We start from the raw sequence: 15,343 nt of genomic DNA on the forward strand, positions 1-15,343 counted from the left end.
TAGTAATTGTGAGGTAGCCTGTGCTTCAGTGGGGCCTTGGCCAGCTTTGTTGTAGTCGGAGAACAAGTGACCATCCCACCCTGTAGGGCAAATGTAAACACGGGATGCAACCTTGATCCTAAGTTTGCATCCCAACCTGATCCCAAGTTTTGAAGATTGGCGTTTTGTTTTTGGCGTCTCTACTCGTTGTTGGCGTTGGCGTCGCTACTCGTTGCAGTTTCCCCGCCCCTATACTTATTCATATATGAATAAGCAATACAATCTATAATCTCCACATATATGTGGAGAGAGGCTGGCCAAGTTGAGCCCCCGGGCTACACCAGGCTTTTGTTCAAGCGATAATCTGCCAACGGCTGCTCGATTCGATTTCTTGTTTTCCCCGTATCTTTCATGTAAAATTCTTACTTGAGACAATTAAATTCACATAGGCAAACGGTCGACTGATCTTTTAGCTTTTGGGTGTAAAACATTGCTTTATCATGCTGTCATGTCTTCTTACGATGTCAGTTGGTAGGTAGGTACACTCCTTTCGAAACCAATTGACAGACCTGGCTGAGACGTTTTATTTTCTTCATTATTGTACACAAATACAATAACATAACCTGGAAACAGGTATGCTGTGACCGAAACATCACAATCCCCGTCCGTAACCGTCTTCCTCCTGCGTCAGCTATAGAGTGACAAGCACAAAACAACAATAAACATCCGTGTAATCTGATGACACTAATTGAAAACAACATTCAAGAAGCGATGTCCATTCGCGTAATTTATGTCGGGTAATGCTGCGCCTTGTTTTCTTTTCTGGACATTCCGTGTCAATTCATCGGAAAGGATTATTCCCTGCGATTCCGTATCTTTTCAGCGTGCTGTCATGAAGTCATTTTGTTAGCATCCAAATGGCAAGCATACTGTTGTCGTTCGTAAGCAAGCTTATCGTGACGGCTTTGTTCGTGAAGTAATTACTTGGCTTAGAGTGCACAAAAGTAGTGTCTAAATTAGATGTTCCAGACCATTACATATAAAAGTGTGCTTAAAATACACTTCCCCAGAGTGATTGCTAGGATTTGTTGACTACCTATGCTTATGCATGTAGCGGATTATGGTTGTTACAGCAAAAGTGGACTAAATGTCACGATTTTTTCATTTTTGATGCTGGTGAATCCTCCTACTTTACCTAACTATATTTATACTTCGGAGTAGAGGAGAACAAGGAACGTTCATATTTGCTATACCGAAGTATAAACTTGTTATATAAACAAGTTTATATAAACTTGTTATATAAACTTTATGCGTATAAACTTGTTCTTATTTTATCATACTATAAATAAACTTTGCAATGAAAACATAAGGGATGCATCGTGAAATGATTTAGAGTCTAAATGGCCGCATTCTGAAATGAAAGCATACTAATTACTCGTAAGTCATAAGCTCTAAACTGTGCACAAAATGTGTGTGATGAAGACCATTGGGTGTTGTTGGATGAATAGCAAATCGCTGAACGACAAAAAGGAAACAGGTAAGATCACCGGCGGAACACGGCGATGATTCGACACGTTTGGTGATCTCACCTCACCGTTCTGCCCGGATTTACCCACATTGGTACCGCCGAGCCATTCTGTTACAGCATGCACAGATAAATCATACAATGAACAGAATTATCCGATAGCTGGCATGCACTTAAAGTCCATATCTACCCTGTATGATAAGTTTTGCATGAAAGGAAATAAAACTTCAAGTTACAAGATACCATGAAATGGCGGCAAAAAGATAAGGTTAAGGTTCCTGTTGTATAGTGTGTCGAGCTCTTAACCCACGCACCGACGGGGGTCTGCGCCAACTTCGCACCGACGGGGGGGGGGGCGGATGACCGCCCCCCCCTGAGATCTCGAGAACGAAGCAAGATAGCGACAAGCGGTAAACGGCATCGGATACGCACGGCCAAGATCTACAATTTTTACAAAGGTCATTTTCAGGTCAGGTCAAAGATGACGTCACAGGGGTCGAAAAAGTCAAAATGGCGGCGCTAGATATGGAGAGAGTTTTTCTCGAATAACTTTCGAATTAGTCAAGATAGGAAAAGACTAAGGGCATCATCGTGATCCTCTCGTCAATCCGCATCGAATGATATATATGTTGACCTCGAAAGGTCAAGGTCAAAGGTTGACCTCAGGTCACGTGACCTCGAGGTCATCATGTATATCATTCGATGCGTCTTGACGAGCTAAACACAATGAGACCATCCACGCGTCTGTATCTTGTTCCTGTACGGAGTTATTGGCCAAAAACCTTTGGTGACCTTTGATGACGTCACATGACCTCACAGCTGCCCAACAGCAAAACAGACCTCAAGGTAGTGAAGGTTGATCGTATATGAAGTCATGTATGGTATATGGGGCCATTCCGACCCGTTTTAGTGGTAAAAACAGGGAGTTGATTTTTCCCCCATTGACTTATAATGGGGAGGTCGCGAAATTGACCTGACCTTAGGTCACCGATATCGAAATTCCGAGATATACAAATTGTAGCTACTAATGACCTTATAATATCCTGCGACTTTCAAAGGCCTCCGACATCTACTGTAGCTCTGGCACGGTGACAAAGTTGCAAAAAAGTGACTTGAGGTTGGGTCATTCAAAGTGACCTGGTGACCTGACCTTAAAAGGTAGGAGGTTCAAACTTGCACACCATGTGTAAAATTGATGAGGTTATAGTCATACCAAATTTCGCGGCGCTACGCGCCGCGGTTTTCCCGCTATTCGCGAAAAACCTCAGGGGGAGGGGGGCCGATATCCGCCCCCCCCCCCCGTCGGTGCGCGGGTTAATCTGGATGAATCTCTATCAAATCTGTCATCGGTCCTAATTGTTCGTTCCTAACACGAACAATTAAAGCTCACCATATAGCTTACAATAGATTTGTCTCAATGTTTGTCCCGAAACTTTCTCTTATTGTATTGACAGTAAGCAGACATGTGCATGGATCCGAGCTATGGATCTATGATCTCAGTGGATCTCGAAGCAAACTGCAGGTTAGAATCTATGATCCCATAGGATCCGGTGTGAAAAATTCATCTTGGATCTATGATCTCATACGATCTGATGATAAATTAAGAACATGGATCTATGATCTGAGTGGATTCCACCATGCACAGCATTTGAAACCATGTTTTAAAGGGTTTCTGTGTCAATAAGTGCCACAAAATTATGGATTATGACGTGCGAGCACATAAAATCACTAAAACAGAACGTTTATGAGTTGCAACACGTGTTTTTGGGGGATTTCTGTTGACAAAAAATAAGTGAGGATCTATGATCTCACTGGATCTCAAGCAAAACATGAGAATCGGATCTGTGATCCCTACGGATCTCTCGATAAATTTGAGAGCTGGATCTATGATCCCGTCGGATCCGAGATCAGGATCCGTGGGATCAGATCCCAGATCCATTTTCTCAGATCCATGCTCATGTCTGACAGTAAGTGCAGTTGTCTCTTATAAGATCGGGAATTCACTTAACGGAAACATTTTATTCATGTAGGCATCTTATAACATGTGCTTAATTTTGATAGATGGTACGTCATGGCAGCTGTTACCAATGTACGCAAACAAACTCATTTTCTGTGAACAATTACATGGTATAATATTAAACGTGCCTATAGAAAATCATTTTTTCTATCGTGCCATCGAGGCAAATGTAGTTATCTGACTTAACCCGCGACCTGGTGGGGGGGCTATTTCTTGCCCCCCCCTCCAGACTTTTCGATATATCTCCAGAACCGCTGCGCCGATCGTCATCAAACTTTCAGTACCCTCCCGGACATCAATTTTACACATTGTGACCAAAAATTTTTTCCAAAAGCTATGATAGGTTGGCCGGAAATGACGTCAGAGTGACGTCATGTTCTGCCGTTTTCGACCCAAAAAAGGGTTTCGCGGGAGGAGCCTATAGCTTTGCAAATACAGAAAAATGATTAAGACATAAAAGCTGTAGAATTGACAGGGCTACAAAACTGTTATCTCGGATTTTTGAAATTTTTGGATTTTGAACCCCAAAAATTAAAAAATAGATTTTTTGGATATAATAGTCGAAAAATCCAAAAAGTTTTTTTAATTTCGCAAAAACCGAAATACATGTGATAGTCCTTACCTCCTTCCATCCACATACCAAATTTGAGATTGATACCTCTTTTTTTGGCGAAGTTATAGCGAAAAAACTGTTCAAAATTGATGACGTCAAATTTTCAAACTCAATTTTTAGCAATTCCAGACCTCGCAGCGCAAAACAAAGACCACCATTGGACTCCCCGTGACGAGCTGCATCGAATCAATACCCATTTTATGCAAAACTATCAACTTTAAAATTTGACCATTTTTGGCCTGACCTTGACCTGACGTTGACCTGACCTTCACCAGAGGGTAACCTAAGCCTTACCTGATAGTCTTATAACCAACACCATTGAGTTGGAAATGAAAAATTGGCCATAAAACATGCATCACACAACCTAAGTAAAGTTGGGTTCATGTGACCTGACCTGTGACCCTTGGTGACCTGACCTGTGACCTGACCTGGTATTGTCAGTGATCTCTAATAGCAACATATCTACTAGGCAACTGACGCCCTATCGCTGATTCTCGACAAAATGCGTTTTCATCGGTGTTATAGCGCATTCCCTAGAAGACCCGTGAACGGTGAAACATTTCATCTTTGACCTGACCTGTGACGTCATCGGTGACCCCGAGGTCAATGAAATTTGGTTTCCATCGACAAATTTGACAGGGCTTTCGAACGCCGTTTGAATTTTGCGGATCCGTCCAGTAGTTTCGGAGATACGAGGGGGGGGGGGGGGCAAAAAATAGCCCCCCCCCACCAGGTCGCGTTATAAACAGACCCCACCAGGGCGCGGGTTAAATTAATCGAAGTTATCTAATGACGTTTCGTGGCAAAATTTCAAGCGTTGTACGCCGTTTGACGTTACGCTAGTTATAGGGCTATGCCACCTAAGGGGCGTGAGGTAAACATACGTCGTTCTCAGAAGTGCGTGGCTTGGAAAGCCAAAGTCCCAGAATGACGTGATGATACGCTGTCCTACGTACTCTTTGTCCCACATCCTTAGTAAACAAAGACAGGAAACAGCAGAAGATAAATATTCGTCCCTCACCCACTCTTCAGTTCACGGTTAACACATTACACAACAGCCAGCGGGATTCGCAAGAAACGTCAGGGCAAACATTCATCCGTCGCTTAGTGCGTCATGTTAAGCATACAAAATGCTTTGGAATTACCTGAACAGCTAAATGTTTTATTGGGTTGCCGGATCTGTAGGAGTAAGTTCCCTTCAATTTCAGAGAAGACCATCTACGATATGATTCATGCAAAATAACGTTCTCGCTATGTTTCGAAAGTGCGGCGATTTTTAAGGAATGTTATGATGTCTTGTAATTCTGTTATATACATACATATAACCGAGGAAAATACACCCCATACTATACGAGTACCTGTCACCCGAGTAAGGGATTTAGCGACCAATCATTATTGGACATTAATGATCACAAATATATGTCTTTAATTACGTATTTTGTTAATATTATTTTGAAATTTATTTTGATTATGATTTGTTTTCTTATTTTTTTGTAAAGAAAATGAGTTCGTGCGTTGTGCCGAGCTCAGGTTGGTAAGATCGTGTGCGTTGACCGATCGCTGTCTCATCTATGAGCGGCACGGCGTTTTATCGTTTTGAGCAGCTGCAGCTGGCGGCTACCTCGGTTAGATAGAACTGGACCAGCACGATGACGTATGTGAGTATGGTGGCTGAGATGGTCAGCAGGGTGGAGCGCTGCAGCCGAAACAGGCCCAGCTCGCCCAGCGTGTCCAGGTCCCGGCGCACCGTGTCACCGAACCAGCTCAGCTCGCGGTGCAGCTCGGCCCGCCGCCACTGCGGCCGCAGCAGCAGGTCGCGCGTCTCCGCCACTGCGCTCAGCACCCGCTGGGTCATCTCACAGGGCACGGTGAGGGTGAGGGCCGCGCCGGCCAGATACATCCCCACGGCGGGTCCGAGCCGCGCCAGGCCGCCCAGGTGAGCGCCGGTGATGAACAGGAGCCAGACGCACACCTGGGTCAGGGTGCCGAACGCCGTCAGCGTGACCAGCTCGGCAGACATACAGTCGGTGAGGCGGCGGAACGCACGGGAGAGGTCGTCCTGAAGGGAGACCAACTGACGCAGCTGAGATCGGCTCGGTGGGTGAACTTTACTCATGGCAGCTCGCAGCTCAGAGTTGATGGTCCAGAATCCGCTCAGAACCTGCAGACCGGCGAATACGAATTTGAACGGAATCATGAACACAGTGAAGCTGAACTCCCAGTAGATGACCGCCAGGGAGACGTTCATCGTACAGCCAGACTTTGACGTGTAACGGCACATGTCGTCAATGAGGACGGAGTAGAACGACCGCGCGCAGGTGAACACCAGCAGAGCGGCGACAGCTCCAAGGAGGAGGTTCATATACTTGTGTAGTTTCAACCTCGAAGCCGAGGACGTCGGCAGCTGCTGAAGCCTCTGCCCGAGGTTCTCGACATTCTTGAGTACCTCGCTATACCGACGCCTTCCCCTGACACAGTTCCAGGTCAGAGAGAGCCACAGAAGCGCCAACTGGAGGCCGAAAAACGCCGACGCGGAGGCGACATGAACGATAGAATCGCCGGCTCTTACCAGACGGAGCGCTGAAGTGAAGAGGAACATGACGCTGAAGCCTGCCCAGACCGTGTTGATGGTGTACAGAAGGCCGACATATACGCACTGAAAACACTTTGGAAGAACGTTAAGAACGTACAGGGGTATTTAGACCCCTGTGGGGTAAAATGTTATGCCACCGTTTTTCAGAACCTCCATGGTTCTTCACGTAGACGGCTTTGCATTCTCATCAAAAGAATCCACACGATTCTTCCAAAGACTCTTATGAGGTTTAGGGTTTATAATAAGAGCGTTCTTAGCACCTAGATAAGAACCCCAAAGGGTCTGTGAAGAAGTCCCTGAGGTTTATAGAGAAACCACCCTGTGTTCTGAATATCGGTTGTAGAACCCTTTCAGTTCTATTGCAATACCGCAAAATCCCCGTTCATTCGTCTATTGAACCTCCCATGCATGGCTATCGACCTGCGCCGTCACATCTGCTGCGCAAACACAGTACTTGATACACCTTAAAATGTATTACCTTCCTCTTTATTCTGAGCAATCAGCCTGCAAGTCTCCAGTCAGGAACAACCAGCCCGCAACCAGCCCATGCGATCAGCCCGCAACCAGCCCGCATTCAGTCTGCGATCAGCCCGCAATCAGCCTGCAGGAACGCTTTCCATTCGGCCGCGTCACTTGCCTTACACATCCAAGCCAAAGAACTCCAGGAGCCAAATATGAACACATTTTTAGCTTTAGCAAGTGGATGTTTTCACAAACACTGTATGTTTGCGCTATCGCCCATGTCAGCAGCCGGGTGGCGATATCGCATTCTCCCAAATCACATACAGTTTCTCCTTCCACCACCAGCCTCAAGCCAGCGTTTTCGACGATGTCGACGTCTCCGCGCGGCGCGCGCCAGGACGCTCTCCTCAGACTCCAGGGCCTCAATCAGAGCGGAGATGGCCTCGTCCCCTAGAATGAAGAGTCGGGCGGATGCGTTATTCAACAGGCAGGGAGTAAAGAAACTTAGATTGACTTCAGAGACCATGAGCCTACTCCAAAAATAAAATAATGCACTTGACATATAAAGTACAGTATAGATAAAATATTGCACTAATCAGCACGAACATATGTTTATTAAAATCAGCCAAATTTATAACCTAAATCAATTGACCCCAAAATGGCAAGCTGATTCTATTCCTGGTTTATCTTCATTTGGAAGATTTGTCTAAATACCAGATGCATAATTTAAGCTATGGGGCATTTATACAACATATAAATAGGTACTTACTGCATTGATTGGTCTTGCATATGAATTGTCTTCATCCAATGCATTCATCCATGCATTTGAAGAGCGTTGTGATATTGTTTATTATGGTCAATCACAAGTAATATAAATAATACACAACACTTGACAAGCAAAAAATTAACCTTATTTCAGTTCTTCAATATTTGATTACTTGCCATTCACCCAATCTTGCACCAGCCGCTCGTCACTGCACAAAGCGTGATCCAACGCGATCGAAAAATGGCGATCGCTTCCGGTGGACGCTAGAACGTGGTACCGCGGGCGTGGTCTTGATGAAAGCCATTACACTGATTAAACCACAACCCCTTCTTCTTAAACCCGATGCTAGTTCGTGCAAAACCTTCAAAGGGTTTATCTTTCGCGCGCTTGGTGTGACGTAATATCACGTGACTAGGGAGAACGAAGAAGAACCGGTGTTGGTCGAGTTGAAGCCCCCCTGGGGCCACTAAGATTGCACGCGAAGAAGCAGCACGTGTCTTCGGTCTATGTGAAACACTGTGTGTGTTCTTCATGAACCAGACGTTCTGCTTTGCCTCTAAGCCAGTTTACCCTAATACCCAAAAAACCTAAGTGTGGAATATTTTAAGATGCTTTTGCATAACGTTCTTTCAACTTGTTTTCAGTGCGGTCTCCCTCCATTTGCCGGGTCTGTCGGCACCGCCACCGAAGCTGGTCAAAGAAGTGATCTGCAGTACACGGAGGATTGTCCGAACAGAGGCCGGTTGGTTATGTTCCTCAGAGTCGTTCATATCAGAGCTTACCGGCGTAGAGTTGTCTTTCTGGTCATCATGTGCTGAGCTGCCTCCCTTGACGTCACTTACTGAGCTGTCTTCTCTGACTTCGGCAGAAGCTGTGGTAGATTTCCGAGTAACCGCCCACCGTTCTCCCAGACTCACACCGGATGAACCGAATGTCATATCCAAGAGTCACAGGAGAAAAATAGTTTGTGGCTGGCTCGGTGGTGGTTTTTGCAATAATGCGACGTTGTTAAACACCGAGCACGCTCAAATTCGCTGCTGCTTTTTTCAGATTTACTTGGTAGATATTTTTCCAATGAGCTTACGTATATCCTGTCCAAACGATTATCAAGAATGCAGATTCAGTTCTTCATAGCTCCCAAACGACTCGGAGGAACCGCAGAGCACCGGCCAAGCCGACTTTCTGACTCACTTATCAAAGCCAAGGCGTTATGTATCGCAGGCCTCATGTGCTTGTCAATAAGCTCATATTCCTTGATGCTTCTTTGTTTGATGACAAACAGGATATAGGTACGGTTCCGGTGTGTTTCTGCGACAATGTAAAATCCATACCGGCTGCGTCGCTGCCTCACTAGCGCTATTGTGAAGGCAAGCGATCACATCAAATATTTGATGACGATATACGACATTGAACTCGTCAGACTATCCTGAAAGGAGGTAAGCACGCCTCTTGGCTTGCGGCAACAACAATGTTTTCCCAATCAAATATATTTTTGTTGCGGCCTGAAACTGTACGGAGCGTGCGCTGTTCTGAACTCATTCGAACCATTATTTGTACTGGAAGGGTAAGAACTAGGATTTTAAACATCAAAGAGGATGCAATTTCCAAACGATTTTCTTTTTTAACAATGAGTCATATAAGCAGAAGCCATGCGTCCATTACCTACCTATCTATCCCAAACGTCTGAACTGACCCGTTGACGGCACTCACCATACCCTCCTCAGAGAATTCCTAGATTTTCCGCTGTTATATAAATGTTACGGGTCATATGCTAACTTGGGCAGTATGCAAACTACCCGGGCAGTATGCATACTACCCGACAGCCCGCGGCAGTATGCATACCACCCGGGTAGTATGCATACTACCCGACCCCTTGGGCAGTATGCATACCACCCAAAACTTGGGCAGTTTGCATACTGCCCGCTTCTTATCTTGAAGTTGCGTATTCCATGTCCATTTTTAACATGTCAATGACTCTCTGAGTAATGTAGTTCATCCGCGATGTCCTTTTGCGCCGTCAAACGTGATTTATCGATTGAAGGATAGAATAGGTAAAGGTTGGAATATAAAAATTCAAATTTTTCGTCTCAGAATTTCATTGTTAATTAGCCAACGGCCAACAAGTCACTTTAATCTAAAATGACGCCAGATATAGCGTGACGAGAGTGTCAACACTCGCTGGTTTTGGTTTGGCACCTGAACCTGTAGAGGGCTTTACTACAGCTTCAATAGCAAATGCTGCATAAAACTACATATTTACACGTAAGACGTTACAAGTTGAGTTCTGATGGTCGGGATATCAGGTCAGTTCAAGTGACCTTATTCTCAGAAAAAGCTAGTATGCTCGCCATAGCTGTACCGACTCAACTATCGCTTTGAAACTTTTAGCGATTGATAAGAGTAAAAGCATGTCATTGTACAAAACGCATATAAGATAATTTTGAAATAATATCGATGATCTCAGGTCAGGTCAATTTTGCGTAGTCCCCCTTAGAGGTTGACAGGATAAAGTTGAAAGACGCATTTTTGGATGAAAATAATTTTAAACACTCTCAAACATTGGATTACAGGTAAACATGACACGCCGAATCGGAAAATGGCACTTGTGACCTCTCTTTATGACCATGAGGTCATCTCAGGTCATCAAATGTCTTCAGCAGTTTTTTTACGATAACTTTTGATGGAGACATGTTTGAGCGATGTAAACAACCTAAGATGTGTTCAGGGCGACGATAATGATTGGCTAATAAAGCACAAGACCTTTTCATGTCAGGTCATGACCCTGACCTTAGGTCAAATTTTCAAAGTGGCTTTAAAGTCAAATTAAGTACAGTGCATTCGACCTGTCTCGACAAGAGAAACACGATGTTGGTAAAAACGATTTCGTACCTATCTTGGATCAATAAATATTTAAGGAAAATCGTCGAAACAGCAATTAAGCATTGTTGCCTTTTTGAGGCTAGACCGTTAAACTTAGGTCAACTTTGAATGCTTATTCCAGAAAGCGAGTTATCGAAGGCAACTTTCTGTGGCGCTGTAGATCCACTTGCCAACGAGTTATGGGCGCCAATTTGTTAAGAAAGCCAAATTTGACCTTTTTTTTTTTTTTACTCTATTGACCTGATCTTTGACCTGACCTAAAAATGACTGCAGTAGCTTCGTCATGATTTTTTACCCTATTTTGAATGCTGCTTACCGCATCTTACATGCCACTTACTCCTGTGCCGCTAAGTTGCACAGGAGCCGAGCAGGGTTGTTCAACTCCCCCCCCCCCCCCCCCAGCCCGACACGGCTGGCGCCGGGCACCGCCCCAGCGCATGGGTTAAAGCGTCTGTCATAGACACGTATGCAAGCTATTGCATTAACTAGTCTCACGAGCCGCGGTCAGCATATTGCCCGAGTAAACATCTTGCCCGTGAGATGAAAGGTGGGCAGTATGCATACTACCCGGGCAGTATGCATACTACCCGGGCAGTATGCAAACTGCCCGGGCGGTATGCATACTGCCCAAGGAGTCGGGTAGTATGCATACTACCCGGGCGGTATGCATACTGCCCGGGCTGTTGGGTAGTTTTTTGCATACTGCCCGGGTAGTTTGCATACTGCCCAAGTTAGCATATGACCCGTAACATAAACACACAATGATTTTCGTTCAGAGGGGCGTTCCACGACAGATCGACCAAAAAAATCGCGAAATAACACCCTACCTCTCATATTTTGATGAAATTTCGTCTATGGGGTTATCTTGCCCGGCGATTCGTGTTGTGACATTTTCAATCTCATTCGTCGAACACTTCAGGAGATATTGCCCCAGGCAACTTAATGGCTACCATAAAAACTCTAAGTTTCATCCGCAGATATTTAGCTAAATACCCATTAGATTCATATAAAACTGCATATCATCACAATTAGAATTAACCAAAGAATTTTGTGACATCGATTATTTTGGAAAAATGTTGATTTTTAATTTTTTAACATTAAATTGATTTATAAAAATCAAATTTTGAGAACGTGGCCATCTTTTTTTACAATTTATTTCTGCAGCAAAAGTCTTGTCAACGCATTGACTTTCAATGATGAAAATATTAAAAACATGTTTTTCCCCTAAAGGTCGCTATACAACATTGAATATCGTTGTACAGTGGAAAAAATAACAATAACTGTCAACCGGTCTGAACGGAGTACGGTCAAATGTAATCAAGAGCTCATTGCAACGCTGTTAATTTTTTTTAAAGATGCTTAAGACACCTACGAATGCTAAGCTAGGACCCAAAGATCCAAAAACGTCATAATGGCGTATTGTTTTCAAGAGAGCGAGGTTTAGCCCCCTGTGGCCGAGGGAGCGAATGCTGTCCACCTTTGACGGTTCTCTCATCACAGTGCTGGGGAGGCATTGGCGATAGAGTGCTGAAGCCGGAAAGTTATTACAATTTATCCAGTTGATTTATCTTGTGACATCAAATTAACTTTCATATAAGGTCACTTTACTGAACTATGACGTCACGTAAGTGAGCCTATAGGAATGCTTAAAAATGTCACTATTGCGAAACGCCAAACAATAGTTTACGGGGAGAACGTACTTCACGCATTCTTTGCAAGGTCCGATGCCTTAGTTTTGCTGGTGGACCTTGCGCAACGTCATGTATGACTTCACTAACGCTGATTGAGTCGAGAGTTTTTCATTAATAGATTCCTAAGTCCTAACAAAATGACGACATTGAGGGGAGGGACATCAATGTACTGAGAATGAGCTGTCGAATCGACAGATACTTTTGCTGTAGGAAGATATTATCTCAATCGACCAGTTCCGTGACCTGAAATATTTTGCCAGATACCGAAATGACGGTGCTGCGACCATTTAGGGGATTTATTGACCGAAAATTGGATCCCTGCGTCAAGGCATTTGACCTGACCTCAGAGGTCACCGGTTGCCCGTAATGATAAAACTTTATTTGGAAGACATTTGGAAGACGTCAGCTTAAGATGTTTTCCCCAGGTCGAGGCCACATCAAAACCACTGACGTCAAGAAGCTGGTCAAATGAGGCCATTTCAGCCGTTTTCACGACGGATACCAGACGAATCTAGCCAAATCTTTTGCTGCAGCTATTTTCATAACGTAATTTTATTCTAATGTTTGAGTAAAAAGTAACGACTGATAATTTGATAAATAAGGTCAATAAGCAACTAGCGCAACCGAAGCTAAAAACAATTAAGAATCAGCTATGAACCAAATTTGACCAAATCCCATCCAATATCAGTAAATGTGTGTCAGATAACCGTCGTGAAAACGGCTATTGTATTTTGTAAGTATATGATTCGGTTCAGCAGGGTTCCCTGAGTTCACTGGTGGCTTACTCGGCTCGTTAGATAAATTCCATTCAGTCATTGACAAAAAGAAAACCGATGACCTCACACGACCATACAAAGTAACGGCATATACGACGCATTGCAAGGTCCTCAATGCAAACCTAAGAATCGCTCATTGCAAAAGTGTATGAAATTACGATTACAGGCGTTTGAGATGGGCTTGGATCATTTTCGGCATCCAAATAACAGTTTCAATGTTTCAATATTTCCCATTGACTTATATTAGTGAAGTCACGTGACCAGCTTGACCTCGGGTGAAAATTTAGGGAAGTTGGAGGAATTGATGTTGTGGAATCTCAAAAGCCGTTACTGCCGTTACTTGTTTCATCCCCTGCAAAAGGTTCCCTTACACTGAGAGCACAGTGCAAAGCTGCAACTTTTTGCATCATTCCTAGGTTTATTTGTGACGTCATAGGTCAGTAAGCTGACCTCAGCCTGTTCTGTTGGTGTCAACAGATTCGGATTAAATCAATGTTGAAGTATGTCAACTTTCAGCTCTCCAGCCTTACAGCGTTGCAAACAATATCGAGAAAACCGTTGGGGCTGCACATCAAACCCTCCCCTTCGACCGGGTGGGAATAAAGTACTATGATTTAAGTGAATGTTAGTGAAACATGGAGCATCCCAAGCCACTCACTACCTCGAAATGCATTAATTTCAAAACGTTAGAGATGCTTCCAGTTCCAAGAAAACAGAATACAATATCGGCGAGTTTTCAAGTACTTGTAATTTTGTCATCCCCACCCACTCTGACCTGGTCACGCCCCTGGCAATTGAAATCAATTACCTTCAAATGCCGCATTTTGGTACTCATATATTTTTTTGTGGCAAATTTATTCATTACAATTACTGAAAGTCCGTTATTAAAAGGACAGAGCGAACTTCATGCGATTACTAGCTAGAGCCTTCTCCTCATTTGACTCTAACACAGCCTCGGCTCTTATGAACGGAAGTTGTGTATGGTATGTCCGGCCACAACGTTCGATTCACAATATTGATAATTCCTAACGTTTCATTAGAGGATCCAGCCGAAAGTTGTTTTTTTTGGGGGGGGGGGGGCAAATGGCCGAAATGGCCCCTTCCTTTCCATGCACCGCCATAGGCGCAATGTTAAAACTCGGGCCTTTTGGGGGGCAAACGGGCTTTGGGGAGGGGGGAGCATGGCCCTTGGATCCGCCAGTGCAACGTTTCATCAGTGCAAGTTGCTTAGAAGCATATAGAATTACATGCGAGGCAGCCGATATCAGTATTCAGCTCAAATTAATTTTTCGACCGTCGTTGAACAATGTTCGAAACTACAGCGAAAGTGAAGCAAAAATCATTCAAAAAACGCATGCCTGGTGTGTGAGTGTGAGTGCTAGGCTTTTATTTCTAATTTTCATGAAACAGTTCGAGGGAATGTGGGTAGGAGAATGATTGGATCTGGAAGGCATCACCAAATGTTCCCTTTTGCTACAAACATTGTCGTAAACAAAAAATTATATAAAAAGTTAAAGGCAAAACATGTCTCCAATTTTTTTGTCATTAAATTTCCTTATCCAGAGGCATCTTTTGGCATAATATTTTTGTCGAAAATTAAATGGCCACCTTTTGAAAATCGAAAATCAAAAATTCATTTTTTCAAAAAATCTTGTGATTTTGAAAATTTTCAAAATATTTTGGCTGGATAATTTTCTACAGTCAATGAGGATTCCAATGATATACATATTAATGTAGGTTACTGGCTATATTTTTTGATAATACGTGTTTAAAAGAGGGTTACTCTGGGCATTTTGAAAAATGCCTCTGGCTATAACTCGTTAGCCCTTCGTACTATAACGCTAAAAATAAGAGATTATGAATCTACGGTACTGATAACCCCATACACGCAATTTCATCAAAATCTGAGAGGTAGGGTGTTATGGCTTGGTCGATCTGTCGTGGAACGCCCCAGACTATCAATTATGTCTAGCTAATAACGCAAACATACATATCAATTATGTATGTGCATATTTGATAATGTCACCCGACTCACATTATG

The sequence above is a fragment of the Amphibalanus amphitrite genome, unplaced genomic scaffold, assembly GCF_019059575.1.
Source record: "Amphibalanus amphitrite isolate SeventyFive unplaced genomic scaffold, NRLGWU_Aamphi_draft 000035F_arrow, whole genome shotgun sequence".
Taxonomy (NCBI): Eukaryota; Metazoa; Arthropoda; class Thecostraca; order Balanomorpha; family Balanidae; genus Amphibalanus; species Amphibalanus amphitrite.